At 33.9% G+C, this 25,061-nt stretch overlaps 1 long non-coding RNA gene across 2 annotated transcripts in view; it reads left to right on the top strand.

The window, feature by feature from the left end:
* Positions 1-21,425: 21,425 nt before the first annotated feature.
* LOC138707606 (uncharacterized) overlaps positions 21,426-25,061 on the top strand; it is a 28,053-nt gene continuing 24,417 nt past the window's right edge. Inside the window, exon 1 of one of the 2 annotated variants that reach the window (XR_011334290.1) lies at positions 21,426-21,560. This is a non-coding gene — a long non-coding RNA (uncharacterized lncRNA). Of the gene's footprint in view, positions 21,576-25,061 lie in introns of both variants that reach the window. The other variant, XR_011334289.1, reaches the window with a different exon arrangement.

Here is a 25,061-nt window from a genome sequence, read left to right as displayed (position 1 = left end):
ACTTATTAATTGGACTAAGAAATACTGTAGGTCTCGTTTTCTTTTACCTATCTGTTACAGTGGAAAATAGATGTCGCTGATATCATTCGATCAGTTGCCTAATTCTTGCATTACATTCTATGCGATTTTTGCTGTGCTATAAAAGAGATAACTAAAAAATGCAAATTTGCAGTTACCTGGTTCTTGCATTGAGGTGTCGATATATCATATCATATCATACCACATAACACGAAAAACAAACAATAATATTAAATAATACTAATTACGTCAGAGTCCAAGACAGGATCAATAGGATTAAAAGACAACATTAAGTAGGACTTAAAATACAAATACAAGAAAAAAAGGCAAAGAAGAAATAACAGTAATAGTCGTAGTAGTAATAAAGATAATCATAATAATAAAATTGTTATCTTACGTCCACCGGACTGGGTGTTTGTCCGTTGTCCTTACTGACATCTGTATTATTCATGGTAATTGTGTATTGACATTGCTTATGTTAGTAAACATCGTGGATATCGTCATTCGTACATAAATAAATGTAATTTTAATATTGTTAACATTCAGGCGATTTGAATGATTAAAAAATCTGTAATGTCATTTTTATCACATCGGTGATTCCGATGGTACTTTATGCGCTACAGCAAATAACAGAAATATCAAAGCAGAGAGCTCAACATAGACGACCACAGGGGATCAGGAACCGCAGGATGCTGTGATAATAAAATCCAAATAATATTATTTTCTGAAGTCGCATGTCACGGTGCTGTTGTTTTCTAGGTAAAATCTTCGCTCGCCGTGGCATCTTTTGCTCTGGTGCACTGAGATACGTAGTAGTGTTACTGAAAGCTGGAGCATTAGCTTTAAGCTGTATTTCTCACCCGAGAGCAAAACCTAAAGTGTGTTCTTTTTTATAGTAGACATGTTTCTATTCATTAGTCATAAAAAGTAACAGTGTTTTCCTTTTGAATCATTAAAATGTGTATTATGTTAAAATCCAACAGTATTAAAAAACACGTAACAATATAATTAAAATTAATTTAGCTAGACATGTTTCAGGACTTGCTGTTCCATCTTCAGTAGCTTTCTGAAAATATGAAAAACAACTATTGTAATGTATATGTCTTGAAAAAATTAAATTATGGTTTATTTAACGACGCTCGCAACTGCCGAGGTTATATCAGCGCGTCGGTGTGCTGGAATTTTGTCACTTAGAAGTTCTTTTACATGCCAGTAAATCTATTGACATGAGCCTGTCGCATTTAAGCACACTTAAATATCATCGACCTGGGCCACTATTTCTTGAATATTTAATTAATTTACAGTACAATATTATATTCACTTTTTACATATAACATACTAATGAAACATTGTACTGTAGTCTACATCAAAAGTGAGGTGAATCTTAGTATGTAGAAATAGTAAAGGTAGCACTCATATAGCCTATAGTCGTACTTGTGATTTTTAAGTATGCATAATGCGTTCTATCTAAACAAGTTTTTTTTTTCTCTAACGTTCACCGTTTCAGAGGTAATCGTTATATTTCTATGAAGCATTTGGCCATGGATAAATATATAATAGGATGCGAAACTGCGGTCAGCACCATCTGGCGGCAGGAGCTCAAATAAGATGATCAGCGCCCAACCTCGTAGGTGGTGAACATTAGAACTACGTGTTGGGTACATTACCCAGAGTTCTCTATTTATCCGTTCGAGAGTCGAGGAGACGAGATGGCAGACAGAAACTTGCTAAGTGAAAAGTGATACGTGTGTGTATAAGCAGTGTATGTTAAACAATTATGTTTACGGACGTTGTAAAAATAGTGTTGTTGAATGTATTGTAAAGTAATAGTAATATAATAAATTGAACTATCTAAGTAGTTCTTGCAGACTTTTCCATTGCGCTGTACAATAAATACCCAAAGAATAAAATCCCAATTATCTAACCTTTTGCTTTATTTTTTTGTCTCTGGTTATATTTTAATTGGGTAGTGTAAAATAGATCGTCTCTTTTATCTTCCTGTTTGCTCCGGTAAGAATTTTTAGTAGAAGATGCTGTGAGGAATAAAAATGTAAATGTTTTATTTTAAATTGGGTTAGTTTTGAATATCGATAAGGGTGGAAGGGAATACTTTCTGCAAAGTTTAAAATTTTCGTCACCAGGTGCGCTGCTAAATTCATGGAGTAATTAGTTACTCTTTTCGCTATTTGGTGCGCTGCTAGATGTAATAACGCCCCTCCGCCCAACTGGTGGCAGCAAGATCAATTTCTACAGCAGCGCCTCTAGTATTTGTTACGGGACACTCAGTAAGTTTTGCATCCTATTATATTTTCATCCATGACTTGGAAATATCACGGCTACTTCAATAACTGTAAGCAAGCCAGTCCTGACTCTTTACCTTCCCCTTCCCCACTTTGCTGTACTCAGTCTGTAACACTCTACGTGCGCTTCGTTGCAAGAATTATTTCAACGATTTTCGCTATTATTCAATTTAAATTCATGCCTAACGGGTTTAATTTGCAAAAAAAAAATGATTCGATAAATTAACTGTTCAGATAATCATTACCTATCTGCTTGTATAGCAGTCAACCATTTTTCTCGGGCCATTACCTCAATAGAACGCTGCAAACATTGGGCAAAGTATATTTTTTTCCTGCTTAACTGTGCTTCATCGAAGGAAAATTGTAATAAAAGTTTTGTTATATTTAACATATAGAATCACCTTTTGATATCAGATGATAGACGACATTAAGATATATGGATCATATGAGGGAACAAAGAGGAAGGCAGAAAATAGGAAAGACTGGAGAAAGCTGGGTTTGCAGCGAAAGACCTGCCCTTGGACAGAGCACTAAATGAATGAATGAATGAATCACCTCCTAAATTTTGGTGCAGAGGTTACCATCCATTCTGTATATCTTTCCACAGTATAACAACTCGGAGTGGGTTACAGTTAAGACAGACATAAGATACTTATATTCCAATAATAATAATAATAATAATAATAATAATAATAATAATAATAATAATAATAATAATAATAATTTATTTATTTATTTATTTATTTATTTATTTATTTATTTATTTATTTATTCATTTATTCATTTATTCATTTATTCATTTATTCATTTATTCATTTATTCATTTATTCATTTATTCATTCATTCATTCATTCATTCATTCATTCGTTCATTCATTCATTCATTTATGTGCTGGTCAACAGCCATAGGCCAATAAAAGTCCAGCACAGTGATACAAATAATGCAATAAAATGAACAACTATGGTACACATTACATAAAAGAGATAACAACAAAATAAAGAACATAGATTACAATGATTATTTTACAAGAATTAATGCTATTATATATTAGGAAAGGAGTTGATTCATACAAAAGTATTACCAATATGTGTAGAAAGATAATGCAATTAATATTAACAAAGACATTGCCATGTTCTGATACTTCTATACATTGAATGGATCGAAATCGCCTACATGTAAGTTAGCATGTTTAATACATCTGGAGACCGGCGAGGAAGATTTAGAATTTCTAATATAGAAGAGTTTGTGATGTCTCCTGTCCTTCATAGGAATACGAAGGCTGACACTGTTTAAGAAAGATTGACAATTAATGTCACCTTCAAGGACCTTACATAAGAATAAGTAATCGAGATCATGACGTCTGGCATACAGGCTTCGACATTTAAAGTGCTCGCATTTTTTATCATAGTTATACTCAGAGTTATTAGGCAGGAATCGGTAAGAACATAATGAAATAAATTTCCTTTGAATATTTTCCAGTTTTGCCGAATCAGAACTTTTAATAGAGTTCCAAACTACAGATGCATATTCGAGTTTCGATCTCACTAATGTATAGTGTAGTATTAAAAGAGAATCAGGTGTTGAAAAAAATAAGTAATTGACCGAATTAATCCTAACATTCTTATTGCATGGTTATAAATATAATCAATGTGGTTGTGAAAATATAATTTATTATCAATTAATACATAGAGGTCTCTATGCAATCTTTTCTGTTAATTAATATATTTTTTAGATGATAGTTATATTTTATTGTAGAGGTTTTCCTTGAAAATGATATTACATACGTTTTGGATTCATTAATCATCATTCCGTTATCAATTAACCAATTGGTAATTGAATTAATGTCATTCTGAAGAAATTGACAGTCGGCAACACTATTGATTTTTTCTAAAAATTTTAAGATCATCAGCGAATAATAGATAGTCAGAACTTATTCTTTTGCAAATGTCGTCAATGAAGGTTAAAAATAGAAGAGGTCCTAAAGTTGAGCCCTGAGGCACACCACAAATAATATTAAATGGATCAGAGAGAGTATTCGAAATTCGTACGCTAGATTGTCTATCGTGTAAAATAATAATAATAATAATAATAATAATAATAATAATAATAATAATAATAATAATGTTTGGTGAGTCAATTGTTTTAATTTATTCACGTAGCTTATCCATAGCACTATAGTTAAGTCTATTCTCACTACACCCCACCAAAGATACGAACCGATGTAAACAGATATAGCATTTTATAAGATAAGCGCATATACAATTCAAAGGCGTAAATAATATTATATGCCGCATACTTTCATTGCATTTTATTAAGAATAGGGCTACAATGATTACTATTATATTTTAAGGCAACTTTAGATGTAAAACGTAAATCGGTGAATAGTATTAATCACAATCTGGCAACTCTGTATGAGACTGGAATTCAGTTCGCTATAATGTACAGTACGGATGTGAGTGCTTCAAGTAATGTGGTAAAGAGTGGACTGTGGTTTCTAGTTTTAGTTTTCTTTTAATTTGTGTTATGTTAATATCTAGGTAGAAAATGACTTCTAATCCGTCTGGGACACAAAACAGAAAGCGGAAAGCGAAAACTTTAGCTGATATGAGAGCTGGCGTTAATCTATGTTCAGTTACTTACTACGGGATGACAACATGTGAACATAGTGAACACAGTGAGCCATTTGATGATAATGATGGTATGAAAATACGTCTTAGTGAACAAGAATATATCAATTAATCTACTGCAAAATGAAACACTGAAAACATATTAACACCTGCTTCATTAGCAGATAATTTTCAGTCAGATTATTTGAATTACATAGATCTATGACCCAACACTGGAAGGAATGGTGAACGGGAGAATATTTCGTGGTAGAAGATATCAGATCACAGACGACATTAATATATAGGCCTATGGATCATATGAGGAAACGAAAAGGAATACATAAAATAGGAAAGATTGGAGAAAGCTGGGTTTGCAGTGAAAGGCCTGCCCTTAGGCAAAACAGTAAATGAATGAATGGATGATTCACGGTTTCCATTCGATGCTAAGAAAAATCTGGAAAATGAATCAACAAATCACATCCGCAGATTTTCTCTGTATTATTGCACAAGGAAACTAGCCAATGAACATTCTGACGTCAATGGCTTCAATATTCTGAAAGAAAAAATCGTTTTTTTTATTTTTTATTTTTGCTGCACACTGGAAATTCTCGATCACAACTTGACGAAAATGAACTTAACAGTTGGAAGCACATCGGTAAGTATTTAAAATTTAATTGCATGTATGTATGTAATTTTCAAGTCTTTTTACCAAACGGAACTGTCCGCGAATACGAGCCTTGCTCTTTGGGGTACTTTCGTGTAGCGTTTTTAAGTGTGATATGTTCTAAATAAACAAATAAGTAAGTAAATAAATAACTTGATAACTTGATGAATACATAACTTGATAACTTGATGAATACATAACTTGATAACTTGGTGAATAAACAACTTGATAATTTGATAAATAAATAACTTGATAACTTAATGAATAAATAACTTGATAACTTGATGAATAAATAACTTGATAACTTGAATAAATAACTTGATAACTTGATGAATAAATAACGTGATAACTTGATGAATAAATAACTTGATAACTTGATGAATAAATAACTTGATAACTTGATGAATAAATAACTTGATAACTTGATGAATAAATAACTTGATAACTTGATGAATAAATAACTTGATGACTTGATGAATAAATAACTTGAAAACTTGATGAATAAATAACTTGATAACTAAATAACTTGATAACTTGATGAATAAATAACTTGATAACTTGATGAATAAATAACTTGATAACTTGATGAATAAATAACTTGATAACTTGATGAATAAATAACTTGATAACTTGATGAATAAATAACTTGATAAACTGATGAATAAATAACTTGATAACCTGATGAATAAATAACTTGATAACTTGATGAATAAATAACTTGATAACTTGATGAATAAATAACTTGATAACTTGATGAATAAATAACTTGATAACGTGATGAATAAATAACGTGATAACTTGATGAATAAATAACTTGATAACTTGATGAATACATAACTTGATAACTTTATGAATACATAACTTGATAAATTGATGAATAAATAACTTGATAACTTGTTAAATAAATAACTTGATAACTTGATGAATAAATAACTTGATAACTTGATGAATAAGTAACTTGATAACTTAATAAATACACAAATAAATAACTTAATAAATAAAAAATTACAAGTAAGTAAATAAGTAATTAAATAAGTAAATAAATAAATGCCTATTGTCTGCAAAAGTGGGAGCCTTTTTCTCTCTCGCCACAATCAAGGTCGATTTGGCCTGTAAAGGGTTTGACTTTACCTTTAAAATGCAAATCATATATTCAGAAAATTATAAGTAACAAATAAAAAGGATCTTTTTAAATCATTGTGATACACACATCTTTTAATTTTTTTTTTTCCATTTTGAATAACGTTTAGAAACTAGATATGCTAGACATAAAATGTAATTCACACTGGTTTGTAAGATTTTTAATTGCCAGTAACTCAGTTCCTGTTTAAGATAGAAAACTCAAACCTGTACAATATAGTAAATACCTTCCTACTTATGAAATTTACTTTACCTCATAATTAAAGGTATCAAGAAACAACAATGTAAATGCAAAATTCGTCAATTTTATTAAAGATACTTTCGGAATAAAATTGAACCCATATCTTAAATTTTCAGTTCAGTTGTATGAATTATAGATTATGTTTCACTTACCACAGATTTGTTTTGAGCATAACTCAAAATATCAAACTTGGTTAAGTTTTCGAATAAATGTGTAATGCTGAAAATAAAGTATTGTACATGTCAGATCATATTATAAAAATGTATATAATTATTGCAATATTTGATAAAATAAAAAAAATACATACAAAAATATATAACATAAGATTATTCCACGGTAATTTGGGAATCAACTTTCCACTGTAAATTTTTAATAGGCCTAACTGAGTATAATTTCACGGAATATTATCCTAAAATTATTCAATAATTTTAACAAAATTTATATGTAAACTACATTTTAAGGATTTAAGAAACTCACTTCCCGATATTAAGTTTGTATAGTAATTTCCTGATTTATTTTAAGGTAAAATGTGAATCTGTTTCTTTCTTCTTTAAGTCATAGTTATACCACTATTGCACTCAACTCCACAATTTATTCCTTTTGCGTGTTCTGAAACATATAGACAAGATAAAACTGTGTTGTCTTCGCCTGAAATCGAATCGTCGACCATTTTTACTTGGTACATGTCAGTGCACTCAGTGATTCAATCAACTTTTATTTTGCATCTATAAAGCAGTACTTAATTAATGGTAAAGTTTAGCTGTAAAACAGATATATCTACACATCCCTGCTGCCTCTGTGTTTGAGTTCTAGAACCCTTGTCCACATGGAAAGTTTACCTATGCTCTTACAGAGAATTTTTGTCGCAGTTGTCAGGATGGGTCAGCAGCTGGTCAACATTTTGCGAGCTGGCCTTGCTTCTCGTCTAAATGAACCCGAGTCTCTCGCTCTCTCTTTCTCTCTCCCTCTCCCTCTCCCAAGTACTGATCTTTCTGTAGTCTAAATCACAGCACTCGCTGACGAATGCTGTATAACTCTACCCATCCTTCCAACACCCTCAGCTTCCCTCCTATACCATTATTTTCCATTATCCAATATGTACCAGATTTGGCACGTAGTTCACATATTGATTTCACTTGATCCAGCCATCTCTTTTCACGCGCACACAGAAGGTGTTTCCACGTATGGCAAACTGAAACCAAAAAAGAAAGAAATGCCTACGTAAAAAGAAAAAGAATTCACTTCATTAATCAACTACAAAGGGATCGTAGTCATTGAAGTGGGTAATGTATTGGCTCTCCATAACCGAGGAAAGATTCGAAATGCCTCTCAGATTAATTTTAAATCCCTGGTCGGCAGAACTGATGCCAAGATTTCTTTGTGACACTGCTACTTTTGTTGTAATCATTCTAGTATTTTTATAATATCGGGACAGGCTATTTTTATTACCTCCCTTTTCCCTTTCAACATTGTAGTGTTTCTTCATCACTTGATGCCGTCCAAATCACCGGAGCAGAAAACAGCGGAAACTTTCTGCAAAGTATTACCGGTGCTGTATTTTAGGAAGACCAAGAACAATTTGTAGACAATACATTTAGGCCCGGTTTCTTCAACCTTTGTTAAAATTCACCTAACATAGCGTTAATTAACTATAAGTTACAAGTATAAATTGCTGTTAAAAATATTGCGTTTCTTCAAATTTACATTAAACATTTTAACATTACGTTTGTTAACTCTCTGCTAGGACAAGAGATTCTAGAATTTAACCATAACCTATAACCAAGTATACGCTCAATTCTGTTTTCTGAACTTCGACAATTGCGACTCTCGCTCGTTTCCGTTGTTTGATTCAGAAAGGATAGAAGTCTTTCTATTCTCTCAGGTTTGATTTCTGCTTTTTTTCCGTCGTCTGTATCACAGTAGCGTGGAGCGATGTATTGGCATTGCTATTGCTGTTGCGAAATGGAAAATACTGGAACAAAAAGAAATCGTGGGACTAATTTCTCTTCGTTCGAGAGAAGCCTTCTGCTGGAAATAATTTCGCAGTATAAACCAATTATTGAGAATAAACAAACAAACGAATCTACGTTGAAAGTGAAATGTGAGGCTTGGCAGAAAATAGCCTATACATTTTTATGAGCTTCTGTTCTGTCAAATCAGAGAAATCATCCGCTCTGTTTAGGTATTCTTGGATATCATTTTCTAAATAATCAAGATATAAAAGTTCAGCATCTAACACACCAGCCATATTGAATACTTCTATACTAACAGAGAGTTAAATGATTTAACTGCATGAAATTGGGCAGTTAAATTAACATGGGTTTTAACAGCTTGTTAGTACTAACAGTAGTTGAAGAAATGCTTCAACTGTTAAGTTTACAGTTAAAATACAATAACAAAATGTTGTAATTTAACAAAGGTTGAAGAAACCGAGCCTAAGTGAGATATAAGGTTGGTATTCATGTATCTTGAATTGTTCTAGCTTTTGGCTAAAGTTACGACTGAAGTGTAAGTTAAGTTGTGACTGAACAAACATTCTACGTTTTCTACCAGCTTAAGTCGGACGTAAGTGAAAGTGAAGTTCATGTGAAATTCCTGAATAAATTTCTGTCTGCTTCTAGTGATTCTATGGAGAAAATTATAATTGTAACGAAAGTTAGGTCTAATTTTGGGACTGCGTGAGTTGAAGGAAAATATATCTCTCCCCATCAGTTTCTTAATATCGTTAGTTGTGTAGAATATATTGTTAAATATATAACTGTCCACAGAGGTAAAGTTTTCCATATTTGGTTTTAAGGGGAGGTTGAAGACTGAAGTGACCGAAACTGACAGGTAACTATTTAATTTTTTTGTCTTGGAAATTACCCAACCAATAATAATAAAATTTTCCAAAAATTCTACACGTCTGGGTCTTGCATATGCCAAATGAAATTCATTCTGATTGGATGAATAATTTATCTTCCTTGATGAGATCTTTGAAACTACCCTTTCTCGATAGCTCAAAACATTGGTTTTTAATGTACTTTTCTCATAAACTGTCACAAGCAGAAGTTTGAATGCTTTTTCACACATGTTAGGAGCTATTTGTTAGTCTGAGTAATAGAGAATCCCATATCTCTCTATTAACATCACATGAAAAAAATTCTTTGTAATGTTCAACATTTCCAATCGAAAAAAAAAATGTGTTTCGGAATATTTAACGTACAGTATGAACGTGTCTTAAGACGTACAATATGGTTGTTCGTTACTTGTAATACAGTAGGGGAGAAGTGGGTACAGTGAGACAAGGAGAACAGTGAGACATTTTTTATTAGATGGTAAATTTTGATGTTGAAATGTTTGTAACAGTGGAGTTGTATGTTGCATGAGTAAAGTAACAGTATTTTCATACTCGATTTGATTCTAGTTGTAAAGGTGAGTGATGAAAAAATAATTCGTAATTTTTTACTCTAGAAGTAAAATTGTGTTTAATGAAGGTTATATTGGATATTACAAATGAGATATAAATATGAATGTTTTGTTACCTAATACTATGGTATTTGACGTTATGTTTTGCAAAATTTCGTCTTTCTTGTTTTGATTTTGAAGTGATGGTGCCATTTTTAATCGAACGATGCGTAAATGGAACAGTGAGACATGCCATTGAAGGGTACACTGAGACGTCTCACTATTCCCATTTACCAATGATTTGCAAAAATAACCTGTAATTATATTACATTTACCGGTAACTAACATTAAAAATGAACATACTAGTAACCAATTTAGGAACTATGGCTTAAAATAATGGATACATTACATTTTAATGGTTTCTTAAATAAAAAAAATATTCACAAAATTAAAAAAAATACATTTAAAAATAATAAAGAATTAAATTAAATTCTTATAATTATAAGCTTTGTTGTCACCAAAAATTCATTTTATTTTTTAGCAAAAGTTTGAAAAGTCATGGAAAATTCACTTTTCCAAATGTTCCAGATGTTTCAATGGTTTCGAAGTCAGACATCAAAATGATTCTAAATAAGTCTACAGAACATGGCAAGATATAGAGACAGCAAGCTTTCTTTTCTTTTGAAATAAATGTAAATCAATTCAATGTCCTTTAATAGACACTGGTGTCTCACTGTACCCTCCTGAATGGGAACAGTGAGACATTTGCATATTTTTGGCAAACACGCATTGTATATTATGTCCTTTATCTATTAACATTTCTGTTTATGTACTATTGTACTCCATGTTTTAATGTATATTTCTGTTGCACTTGATTTAAGAAATACTTGAAATTTCACTTGCATACATATGTCTTAATATTTTGTGTCTCACTGTACCCACTACTCCCCTATAACGAGCATCTGTGTAAAATTTGCATCGAATTTAACTTGTAGTTTCTGAGAAAAGGAACATTGAATATTGCAAAATATCGTTTTGGAAAAATAGCGATAAATATAAAATTTATTATTGGTGCTATGTAGTCTAACATGATTCAGAATATGTCATTTAAAAGGACGTAAATGATAACTTTAATAATCCATATATATATATATATATATATATATATATATATATATATATATATATACATTTTCTGATTCAGAAAGAAAGCGGCAAATTTAACTGCATTAAAAATAGGAGTATAACTTTTGGTGGTTTCAGTTCTCAACCTTCCATTAACTTCTATTTTTAGAATCTTGGAATCTAACTCCACTGATGCGGTAGTCCAGTTCTTATTGTTTTGAAGGTTTACTGTAATATTAACCTCACTCTATACTGGCGAGTTGACCTGTTTCGGGGTAATTAGATTTCCAAATTTTGTCATGTCCCATCTCCTCGAGTCCAGCTGAACGGATATTGACTAATCAAGATTAATTGATTTGTAAGTTAATTACGATACTGTTGCAAATGTACTGATGATGCGGAGCTGTATGATTGATGCGACGAGTGGTTTTGAGCTATGAGCATGTGGTGCGAGTAGATTGTTGCAAACCAACATCAGGCTAACATCGACTTTTTTTTAACTAAACAAATACATGTTATATAATTTGACGACGAAACTGAGAACAGAGTGGAAGAATATATGATGCGTTAAGAGAATTTAAGGCTACTTTTCATCATTATCATCATCATCATCATCATCAACGTGAAGAATGAGGAATATATATTTAAAAATTTTCGTTCATTCTTTATTGGCAACTATTCTATACAAGATCGTTCACCCTAAGTTGGCAGTCGTTGTTTGGGAGTAAGCGTTGAATTCAATTGTATTAAAAGTCCTATTTACACGGAAGGTGGTTCATTCCATGTGAATTTTGGCAAGCGGTAATTAATTTTATGGTTATTGGCATATAACAATAAAACCAAATAGTGATCCTGTGTCTTCTGTAATATTCCGATTTTTTTTTTAATTTAATGAACGGATAAAATTTAATTTTTTGAATTTATAGTTTTTGTGGTTGGTTAAACTGTGTTTTTCAACTCACCATTCTTTTGTTTTGAAGGCAGACATTGTTTCTTGTGTAATATTTGAGGGAATTACATGTTCTTCATAGGTTCTTCAGTTTTTATGCTAAATATATTGATCATATTATTTGCTTTAGCATAGTTAATAAGCGTTAATGCAACAATTGCCGCACAAAAATCAATAATAATATTTTTCATACTTACTTACTTACTTACTTACTTACTTACTTACTTACTTACTTACTTACATACTTACTTACTGGCTTTTAAGGAACCCGGAGGTTCATTGCCGCCCTCACATAAGCCCGCCATTAGTCCCTATCCTGAGCAAGATTAATCCATTCTCTATCATCATATCCCACCGCCCTCAAATCCATTTTAATATTATCTTCCCATCTACGTCTCGGCCTCCCTAAAGGTCTTTTTCCCTCCGGCCTCCCAACTAACACACTATATGCATTTCTCGATTCGCCATACGTGCTACATGCCCTGCCCATCTCAAACGTTTGGATTTAATGTTCCTAATTATATCAGGTGAAGAATACAATGCGTGCAGTTCTCTGTTGTGTAACTTTCTCCATTCTCCTGTAACTTCATCCCTTTTAGACCCAAATATTTTCCTAAGCACCTTATTCTCAAACACCCTTAACCTATGTTCCTCTCTCAAAGTGAGAGTCCAAGTTTCACAACCATAAAGAACAACTGGTAATATAACTGTTTTATAAATTCTAACTTTCAGATTTTTTGACAGCAGACTAGATGATAAAAGCTTCTCAACCGAATAATAACAGGCATTTCCCATATTTATTCTGTTTTTAATTTCCTCCCGAGTATAATTTATATTTGTTACTGTTGCTCCAAGATATTTGAACTTCTCCACCTCTTCAAAAGATAAATTTCCAATTTTTATATTTCCATTTCGTACAATATTCTCGTCGCGAGACATAATCATATACTTTGTCTTTTCGGGATTTACTTCCAAACCGATCTCTTTACTTGCTTCCACTAAAATTCCCGTGTTTTCCCTAATCGTGTGTGGATTTTCTCCTAACATATTCACGTCATCCGCATAGACAAGCGGTATACATTTATAATAATTAGTTCATATATATATATATATATATATATATATATATATATATATATATATAATTATGCACATGCAGATATCTTGGTAATGAAACAAAAAGTTCCCACAATATCACAACGGCCAAAGCGGTCACAACTGTCATATACATTCTAAAAAATCAGTATTCAATACATAGAGCTAGAAAATTGTATATTGATATGTGTATATGAACCCTTATGCGTTGCTGTCTAATGTATCAGGAGAAAAGTAAATTAATATTACTTATCGAAACTCCACAGAAATCGTGTTTTAAAGAAGTTTTTTTGGGAACTTAATGTCATGAAATTGTCACAACCGTCACAAAAAAGGAAATATTTTTTGTAGAATTTACGCTCTGTATTATAACGCTATGATAATGTTTTAGAAAGTTTAAAGTACTTCTATAAACACTGTATAAATATATGTTGTACAAATTTGAACATGTAGTACCATTATTTGAAAAAAATATATATTTTCTTTCTTGGACTATAGTACAAATTTTTATATCACAACCATCACAATGGAATTAACCAAATACTCTTTCTTACTATTATAGGATAATAAGACAAATGGAAATAAACTTTTTCTGCACACGATTATGTGCAATGTATAGACCTTCTGACCAGGGTTTGCAGGTTCGGCTATTTATCGAAATATAAGCTACGTGAGAGGGACAATAGGGGAATAATAAATTGTCGAGTCGCCGTTCACTCTTTCCCGTATTGCCCCGAACAGCTGTTCGCTTTAACCCCTTCAGACCTGAATGTATATAAAAATTAATAAAAAAAACTGGTCACATAATCATTCTGGGGATTCGAAATTCCCAAATCAAATCTTCACAGAAAATCAAAATTTGGTGACAATTTTGACCCCTGGGGCCCCAAAATTTTAAATTTTATTTTTAATTTAGGTATAGAAATGTTTCAAAACTCTTTCTCACTATTATAGGATAATAAGACAGATGGAAATAAACTTTTTCTCCACACGATTATGTCCAATGTATAGACCTTCTGACCAGGGTTTGCAGGTTCCGCTATTTATCGCAATTTAAGCTACGTGAGAGGTACAATAGGCGAATAATAAATTGTCACTCTTTCCCGTATTGCCCCGAACAGCTGTTCGCTTTAACCCCTTCAGACCTGAATTTATATAAAAAAATTTTGAAAAAAAAACTGGTTACATAATCATTCTGGGGATCCAAAATTCCTAAATCAAGCCTTCACAGAAAATCAAAATTTGGGGTCAATTTTGACCCCTGGGCCCCAAAATTTTAAATTTTATTTTTAATTCAGGTGTAGAAATGTTTCAGAAACAATATTCTCCATTTCTGTCACACTGAATTTTTCAAAATATTTAAAAGTATCGAAGGCATAAAAAAAGAAGCAATGTACACTACAATGTACATCAGGCCTGAAGGAGTTAAACGCATACAATCCGGAACCTTCAGGTGTTTTTGATCTCAACACGTAAAATATTACCGAAAAAAGGAAATAGCAAAAGTGGCTTATGGTTTGTGTTTTAAATCAGCGATACGAGAGAAAATCTTCAGTAAAAAATTGACCAAGTTAACAAAATTAAGTATTGCAAGGTTTACGAATCCACAGAAATAAATGGGAAGCCTACTGCCATAATGTTACACATGTCGAGAAGATTTTTCCATTGCTCGTTTAACCTGCCCTGTTATAGATCTTACATACCAATGCGTGTAGTGCAGGAGACGATTCAAAGGACACACACTAGTCACTGACACATTAGCGGACTCCTCTAGCCAGGGGTCAGCGCAGAGCTTAAAGGCCTTCATGGAGACACAAACAGGACAGAATATAGACCAGGGACATCCATCAATGCCCGAAGCGGGATTCGAACCCACGAGCCACCGCGCCGACTAAGGAAAGCGCGCCTCAGACCACGTAGCTACCATGTGAAGAAGTAGTACTATAAATTTTTAATTTTTAATGAACAACTGACAGTACAGTTTCTTTTTAGTTATCTCAAAATGTAGTATTTGTTACTTGGTTATTAGTGATTTAAGATAATTCATTTTGAGATCATGACTTAATTTCAGTAGCGGCTCGCCGTAAAAAAAACAGATGAAGTGCTGTTCACATACACAAATGCATAAACAGTTTTACCAATATAATGAGTGGGCCTCCTATACGTAAACTACGTGCAATTTTAATAGTTCTAGAACACATGCAAACAAAGAAATTAGTTTATTTCAGGACTCGCTCAATTTCTTGCATACCAAGTCAATCCTCCTATCTTTTAAGGCAGCAAACCTGTCGATGATATCTTCATAAAATGTCTGACTTTAACTCAGGGTGAACAGTATATCTCTATGCAAAGCTATGGAGTTAATGATGAAAGTCTCTCCTGTGATGTAGCATTCCGAGTGAAATTTTCAATCTCTTCAAACAGAAAAGCTGGAACAAAATTGGCAAGCTCATGAGAAGAAATAATACACGGTGCGCAAAACGACTTTTAAACTTTGCGAATGTATGTGGCGAGTATTCGTGATAAAATAACATAGAGCCAGCTAATTTACTGCTGCAGGGGTGGCTGCTTGGACACAAGGAATGAGGATACTATTCTCGAGTCAGGTAGTACATACTTAACATTTCACAGCCCTTAAACAATAGCCCCCGGCCTTGGAGACCAGCTTCAACCCTTCTCTACCGTTAGATCTGCAAACTGGTTACTCCATCTGATAGTTCTCCGTAACTGAAAGACTCAAAAACGCACTTCACTCATACAATCTTTCTTTAGTGCGTGACGTCATGTTACCATGGAAACCAAGTGCTGTATGAGAATGGGAGCCCAAATAATTTCACCTCTACAGTATTGTAAGTTCCAATAGACACCGCTCGGCGCTCGTAACAGTTGACATTATTCTATTCAGCGGACGGTTACAGGTACTATTTATACAACTAAACACTATTCATAACAACTGACAATAAAACTTTTTTTTATTTTAGAAATGTGGTACCGGTAATAACCAGAATTAATTATTAATACGAGATAAAATTGTGTTTTAAGCGTAAATAGGTGAAGTCGCGCTTCACCTACTTCACCTGAATAACCGCCCCTGCTTAATTTCATGACATGCAACAAAATCGTGCCTGCTATTATGAATTTATAGTAACAGTTTGCAGATTGTTAATTTAAAATACAACATTGTTTTTCCGAAGAAACTGAGGAAAATTGCTCAGCGTGAGAGTGAATTGAACTCTGGACCTTACTCTGCATGTCACCCAGTGGCCAGTGTTATTAATTGTATTTTGCATTACCTTTTCTGTATTTCGTACATGGGAAGAATGAAAGAGTTGGAAGCAAGGGAGTTTAATCCCTGCATTTGATCGGAATAAATGACGGTTCCAGTGGGGAATTCCCGTATAAATTGTATGCAAATGGCCGTAACGATCCCGGAGGGCGCTCTGAAGATGAGCACAGACCGGAGTTCCGCCCACCTCTCGCATAATGTCCGCACTGCAACGCTTTAAACTGCCAATAATGTTGCGGGCTTTCATTTTGACAATGATTGATTTCTTGAGTTACGCCTCCATTGACACTGATACTGAAAACATGCGCACGGACTAAAGAGCTTAAATGTGTTCAGACTGATTAGCAACTGTGCCAACTTTAAAGCGATGTTTGCGTATGAATTTTGTGATGGATTTTATGAAAATATGAGATACTCGTAATACATCGTCCATTGTTATTATTATTTTTTTTTTACTTTCACATTACATGAAGTATTTTCACGAGAATACACGTTTTCAGCAGAGGACGCCTATGGGAAAATTTTCTTTTCTCAACCGTGCTATTAGACACTGGAATGCTCTATACTGGGTTTTCAGTTCAAAGTGTGTCATGGCTCACTGTCTGCCGTCACGTGGCTAGTCGATGAGCCTAGAGAATTCAATCTTCCTACACTTCCGCAGAGGTGTATTACTTATCTGCCAGAGAAGTTGCCTAGCAAGTACGGCGTTCATTCAGAAGAGTACTTACCGATACGTACGGTAACGCCGGTAGTGGCAGGAATGTGAACTGTTTCGAAACATGTACTGAGGTGAGTTTTTTCTTACTATCGGGATATGGGGAGAGGGTTAAGACGATTACTTACGTATTTGTTGACATTAACTTCGACGGTCAACATGGACACAGAGCATTTGATTTGTATTGTGGAATGTTGCCGTACGCAACCGATGATAACAAATTTAATACCCTGCGTACGACTTGGCCGCGCAAAACACAGTTCGAAAGAGTATATGGTAGCATACAGACCGTACAGACCGCCATCTGTTGCTACGACGTTCAAGTTATACCGTACACGTTCTCAAGTTCAGATTGAATGCCTTGATTAATAGGCAACTTCTCTGACACAAAAGCTGAAACTCGCTTCAAATCGCTGACTCATCAACAGTGACGTCATGACACACTTTGAAATGAACACCCAGTAGTTGCCTCGGCCATTTGATCCCCAGGCGGTATCAGAGCGATCGGAAAGTCTTTGAAGCATGCTACCTCAACGATAAACTAATTAATTCTCTAAGCATTAACTCTATAAGCTTTTCATTATTTTCATTTTTGATTTCACTTTTTAAAACACCGACGAGCGTTCCTTTGTCGTGCTGCGCCAATCATATCGTTTTCTTCAATCAGATTCTGTTATTCTTTAGTGGCAGCTGTTAAGTCCATTTGGAGTAATTTTCATGTTGTGAGATTGTTTCTTATAAGCAAACATTCTCATGGGGACAGATAAAAAAAGTTAATTGAGGGGTTTGGGGGAAAACCAGGTAGTTCCAATTCAGTACTTTTCGAGATAATGAAGAAATACTTACCGCCAAACAATAAGCATGTACAGAAGAGGCAGGTCCAAAATGCATTGCAACTGTGAATGTAATTCTTGGAACTACCTGGTTCTTCGACCAAACGATAAAGCGTATTTTTTTTTGTCCTCTGTGCATAAATAACTCAAAAATGAAAAAAATTGGAGCTGCCTGGTTTTCCCCCCAAACCCCTCAACTGTTTTCCTACTACCATGTTAATAATGACAAAACAAGTGCTTATATAAATTTTGGCTACTCGAGCGCAATTACAAGGGCCTCCCAGAAAGTAAGTTCCCTGAAGCCGTTTACAGAAAGAAAACACATTTTCATGGAAAGATTTATTGGAACAGATACAGCAACTGTTCAGCTGTTTTTCAGCATATTCTACACCCGAATTGAGACATTTCTCTTGCTGTAGGATCAACAGAGAGGTGCAGATGGATGTCACACACTGGTTGATATGTCGGGCGGCTGAGCTCTACGACACAGGGATACAATAGTTGATACAATAGTTGAGAATGTGTTGAAAATAGTTTAGCAATATCTGTATCTGTTCTAATAAATTTGTTCAAGGAATTTTGTTTCCTTTCTGTAAACTGCCCCAGGGAAACTTACTTTCCGGGGGGGCGGGCCTCGTATTTGCGCTCGAGTGGCAAAAATTTGTATAAGCACTTGTTTTGACATTATTAACATGGTGGAAGAAAAAAATTAACTTCTTTTATCTGGCCCCATAAGAATGTTTGCTTGTTAGCTCTTATTGGCGCTCTGTTTCTATGATATATTACTGAAATACGATTCTATCGTTTAACAATGAAGTAGAGGGACGTAACAACAGTGTATGACTAGAAACTACCATTCCCGCGGTTGGTATCAGTTATTGAAAGAAAACCAGCTTCCATTTTATCCACTGGAGTTAACCTTTAGAAAACTTGAATAACAATACAAAAGAAACCGTCTGAGGATTAAATGTGCTAGAGGTCTTTATCTAAAGACTTACAAAACGGTTTACCAATAACCACAAATGTCTTTAAAAATAGAGTTAAGGCTATTACTGAGATAGTAGTGCAATATGATCGCTATTTATTCGATTTATAGTTAAAGTGAGTGACTTATAGTGAGTGCATTGTGCGTAAAAGTGCAAGGTACAGTAGTTATAGTGTGTGTGTGTGTGTGTGTGTGTGTGTGTGTGCGTGCAGAGATTGTTGAGTGAGTTATACTGTCCGGCTAATGAGTTAGATTTACAGTGAAACTGAGTTCAGTTTTAATGACTAAGCAGTGCGTGATAGTGAAAGTGCAGTGAGCTATAAAAGCAATTCAGATTAGTAACGGGTGCAGTTAATGTTTAGTGATTAGAGTGTATAGAATAGGGAGTGTTGAAAATTTTACAGTGAAAAGTGTATGGCCCATATAGTAATATAACATAGAGTTTCACTGTATTTAAAATTAAGGTTCCACTGAGAGAGCAGACATAGTTGTAATCGACAGACTGAGAGATAAGGGATATTTAATTGACGCAACGGTATGCTTTGGAAGAGGAAACACTCAAGTACAAGATGTAAATCTGGAGAAAAAAAAACATCATTACGATCTTTGTTGTGTATACTTTTCACAAAAAATATATCATTGAGAACCGGAAAACGACTGGGTTGCTTTTTGGTACAAGAGGAACAATTACAAGATCTTCAGTTGACTTTTCAACCGCCAATATAGCTGCACGAATAGAAATTCACTATATGCGATTGATGGTCACTGAAATGTGCTTCGCAAATTCGCAATGCTAGTACCAATTGGGTTCATGTACAGGAGGCAGTGGGTAAGGGAATTTGAAAGATGCGTAAATAGAAATCATTGTTTTATTATGCACAAAAGAAAACAAAGTACATTACTTAGAGCTAACACCCTTCAAAATAATCCCCCAAGGCTTCCACACATCTGTGTCATCGTTGAATATCATCGGCTGTACTCTGTGTGTACCTCTTTTTATTTGTCTATGGTGTGTACCACCTCTCGTCGAAACGCTGTTAAGATGTCCTCCTTGTTTGAAAACCACTTCCCACGCAGTGGCTTCCACCCAATGTGCAAGAGTGCGATAAGGCAACGTTCTATCACCCAGTGATTCATGTAGCTCAGAATGACACTGACGAGAATTTCTGTCACGAAGAATTGCAATTTTCACGTATGACCGCTGTTCAACTGTACTTACATCCATCTTAAAGTAGAGATTCTAGCATACTAACTTCTGCATGTGCTGTCAACTAGCCACCAATGCACACAGACGCAATCTGGCGTTGGCATCCCGTACAGTGTACAACAGATTTTCAACTAGGCAACCACATTTTCGTTTATTTGGAAGATATAACATAGTTGCTATGACTTATGAAATGGCCCTTATTTTAAGTGCTGTTATGATCTTACTTTAAAGATCTCTGTTGGCAGTCAACCCCCCCCCTTTTTTTTTTGACAGAATGCTTCTTGTGGCGGAAAGAAATTAATTGTTAATGATGTAGGGAATTTTCTTTCATAAATTTATATTCAGCCATTGGTACAACTGTTTCGATATATCGCTTGGGTATTTATCGATAATTTCGTCACCCACTAGTCGATTTATTACGTTTATCGATCATTAGACCATCCACTAGTCGATTTCAGTGCTGCCAACTGGACGGAAATACCGTCAAAACTGACTGAAATTCAACGTAGCGGACGGGAAAAGAATGGCTTTGACGGGTGACGGATTTTCTGGCGGAATTTACGACTTACATCGTCTTTTGACTTTTTTAGCTGCTGTCATTTTAATTGTTTAATTTTGGGGGGATTTTACTTTTTATTTGAACAGCTCTGCCTGTGCCGTACCATGTTAAAGAATCCCCTATTACAGATTTCCTTGTAATCAAGTCAGAGATTAACGAATTATTTTAATCAAGATTGGTGAGTAAATTGTGTTAAAATTTGCTTTTCATTTGTATATAGATATATTGAGTGAGTCTTTTTTATTTTGACGGATTTCCAGGCATTAGACTGACGGGGATACAACTTATGTGTTGGTAACACTGGTCGATTTATTATTCAGATTTTTTGCAAACAAATCTGAGCCTGTGATCGAGTTTCTAGATTTTAAGTGTTTAAAATGCCTCCTCGAAAGTTTAATTTCAAGAACAAGTTTAAAGTCGATAAATATACAAAAACAGCTGTTTTAACAGGTAATTCTACAAAAGGTAATAAACAATGTTTCACTATTTGGGTCATCATCAAAAATGGTAATGGTGATATTACGGATTTTCCAAGTAAAAAGAAGTTGCAGCATTTGCAGGAAGACAGTAAAATTAAAGATATAGCTAATGGCAATGTTATAGTGAATATTGATGTACTGAACCAATTGATGAATATAGCTTTATAATGTAAGTTTTGTCATAGCAGTATGAGGTTATGTGAGGTCACCAGTTACGCTAAAGGTTTGGCCAGTAAATTAGGCCAATCTTCGATAGAGTTTAAGTTCCTTCATGGGTTAGATGGGATGGGTTAAATGAGGGGGCGAACAATGAGGGGATACCTAAGTTACATTAAGTCACGGTATTTTTCTCAAAACTACCATTACATTGAAGGGTTCAGAGTCATAGTGGGCCAAGCGCCATTTATTAAAAACGGAGAAAACAAGGGTTAAAGTTAAGTGAATACCATAGTTTAATGAAGATTGACATCATTTAGGGCCTAGTTTGAATGTGTATACTTCTATATTACTTGCTATATGTTTCCATTGAATTATGGTGATAACTTCATTTTAACCCTTGTTTTCTACGGTTTTAGTAAATGGCGCTTGGCTGACTATGCTTCTGAACCCTTCATATGTGATACAGAATTCAGATTATCAGCTCGTATTTTGCAGTGTGACCAATGTTACAATGTGACTAACGTTACATTTTAAGAGCCTTATATTTTCCTATAAAATAATTTATTCAGGTTTTCCACTGAAAGTCCAAACTTGTCTGCATAGCCTATATAGTATGACGAATATGATTTTGAGGTAATTTCCAAGATTCGTTACACGAAAGTGACTGCACTTAGATAGGGTTACCATGAGAAAAAATTCAATAGGAGGACATGGAATCTAAAATAAGAGGACATTGCTGAAAAAAGGAGAACTTTCTAAAAATTGGTATCAACAAAATTAAAGATAAAAACAATGACTCATCTTAGTTTTCTCACTATTTTCTAGATCAGTATTACATATGAACTCGACTTATCGGTGGTGCCCACTTTGTGCACAAGAGCCTGAAGAGACAAACTTCTATCTTGTACCAAATAACTATGGAACTGTTCATAGGACATGTTGAAATGATATTTCACAATGATGATACCTCTGACTGTCTCCGTTAGCATGTGATTTCATTCTTTTGTCCATTGAGCAGATATTAGGGAAAATACTCTCTCAGCACTTCCATTGTGACTTGGGATAGAGAAGGAGAATTGACATAGGCCTATTTTTAGGAGTTCTGAGAAAGTTTCAGTACTCGCAGAACTATTGGAATTGAAGAATTTGCACCTTTGTTTATCTAACCTTAAATCTTTGTCCAAATTAACTTGATTGGCATATCTTTGTTCATTGAAGAATAAAATTGATAAAATAACTTAGAATCATGAATAGTGACATATTTTAAGTGTAAGAATTCAATGCCTGTGAACAGGTCATCATATTTTATGTTTTTTTTATGTGCTCCAGCTTCAACTATTGAAAACAGTTAAATTCTTTCATAGGTTTTCACCATTTATTTAGATATTCTATACATAATATCGCACATTATTCAATATTCATAATTAATTCTAGTTGAAATGCGACATGCCGGACATTTCAAATTTTTTTTTTAATGTCTGCCGGACGGGATAAAATGATTAAAAAAGAGGAAATGTCCTCCTTTTGCCGGACAGATGGTATTCTGTACACTTAGATATCCCAAGGTCTGTGACAAGGTTAGTGGGTTAGTTGAGATATCAGTAAAGGTTACATATGGCCCAACCACTGTAGAAACTTGCTAAAATACCTTGAAAATGCCTTGGATTTATAGTATTGATTATTAGTAATTGATGCACTATAAACCAATTTTCAATACTTTTATCACTTCTTATTGTACTATATACAGTATATGGAATTATTACTACATTAACACATTTAATATATCACAAAACATACACTGAACGAACTAAATGTAATTAGCATATTATGAAAGTCGCCATATTTTCTTCCTGCAATTACAATCCACTTCCACTAGATGGCTACCAACACGAGTAGCAGGGTCGGTAATACATGCAAACGAAATGATACCAAACGTGAGGAATGTTACTACAGGTGTGTAGTATTGTGTGACAGGTTAGGTTAGGTTACGTTAGGTGTGTATTATGTGACAGGATGTTAGGTTAGGTTTGATTAGGTATGTAGTATTATGAGAAAGGTTAGGTTAAGTTAGATATTATTACTATTACTATGTTGGCGACACTGAAACCCACTGTTACATTAACGAAATATGCCCGTATTCTTCATTCACGCACGACGATTTTCGTATATAAGTAAGGTACATATTTAGGGCTGGTTGAGTGGACTTGCAGCTCTCTCAGTGATTACGTCAATTTCTACTAATCAATACTATAAGTCCAAGGCACCAGACGTAAGTGCAAGTTTGAACCAATAAATTATTGAGATTTGCGATAAAAAAAAAAATAAAAAATATAAATAAAAATAAATCCAAGGCATTTTCAAGATATTTAATCAAGTTCCTATAGTGGCTGGGACATAAGTGGCTAACCTTCACCCAATGCTGTAGTTGGAAAAAATCTTAAATTGAATTCACCTTACAGCCATTTCTCTTCTTTGATATTACCACAGTCTACTATATACAGTCACGAAGCTTGGGGTGATTTTTTGCAAATTTCGCGATAGTTGCTAGCTGCTTGGAGCGCTTTGAGTACTAGGAACCACAGCCATCGTGATCTAATTCAGGCCGTAAGGCAGACCATGTCACTCGCTTAACCCGATCACGAAGGGTGGCGTTTCAACCATATAAATTAGTTGGAATACATAAACAGTAACATATGTTTCTCTAAAATCTAGTGTAATTCCATTAATAAAATTTAAAACAATGATTATGAGACACTTCAGACATAATTTACTTGCGAGTTAAGATGTAATATTATTTATGGTGTGAAAATTACGTTCGTATGTGTAATACCTGCCTTTATTTCGATTAAATATTGCGAAATTCTTGTACATTCATTTATGCATGATTCAATAATTTTAAATTGCACTGCACGGATATTTAGATATGTTGAAATTATAGGTTATGTTTACTGTACCAGCTGCCCCTGTCTGTCTAAATTTAGTGATCTCCAATGCCTTGCCATTCATATGAAAATTTAAGGAAGGTAGATGTGCTAAATTGAAATCTCAATATAAATTCTTTTTTTATTAAACCTCAAAATAGCTTCCATTCTAAACTTGAAATGTTGACGCAAACAGATTATGTTAACATGTAAAATTCTCTTCACATTAAAATAACACAGTTTTGTAATTATTTCTGCAACATATTATGCAACAAGAAGTAAACGGAACTTATAACACATTACACTAAATAAAGCTTAGCACTGATAAGCAATAAAGTTATAATATTTCACTGAGCTCCATACACTGAAATAGAAAACCCGAACAAACATTA

This window comes from Periplaneta americana, chromosome 10 (genome assembly GCF_040183065.1).
Source record: "Periplaneta americana isolate PAMFEO1 chromosome 10, P.americana_PAMFEO1_priV1, whole genome shotgun sequence".
NCBI lineage: Eukaryota > Metazoa > Arthropoda > Insecta > Blattodea > Blattidae > Periplaneta > Periplaneta americana.
This window is presented reverse-complemented; position numbering and strand designations above follow the sequence as displayed.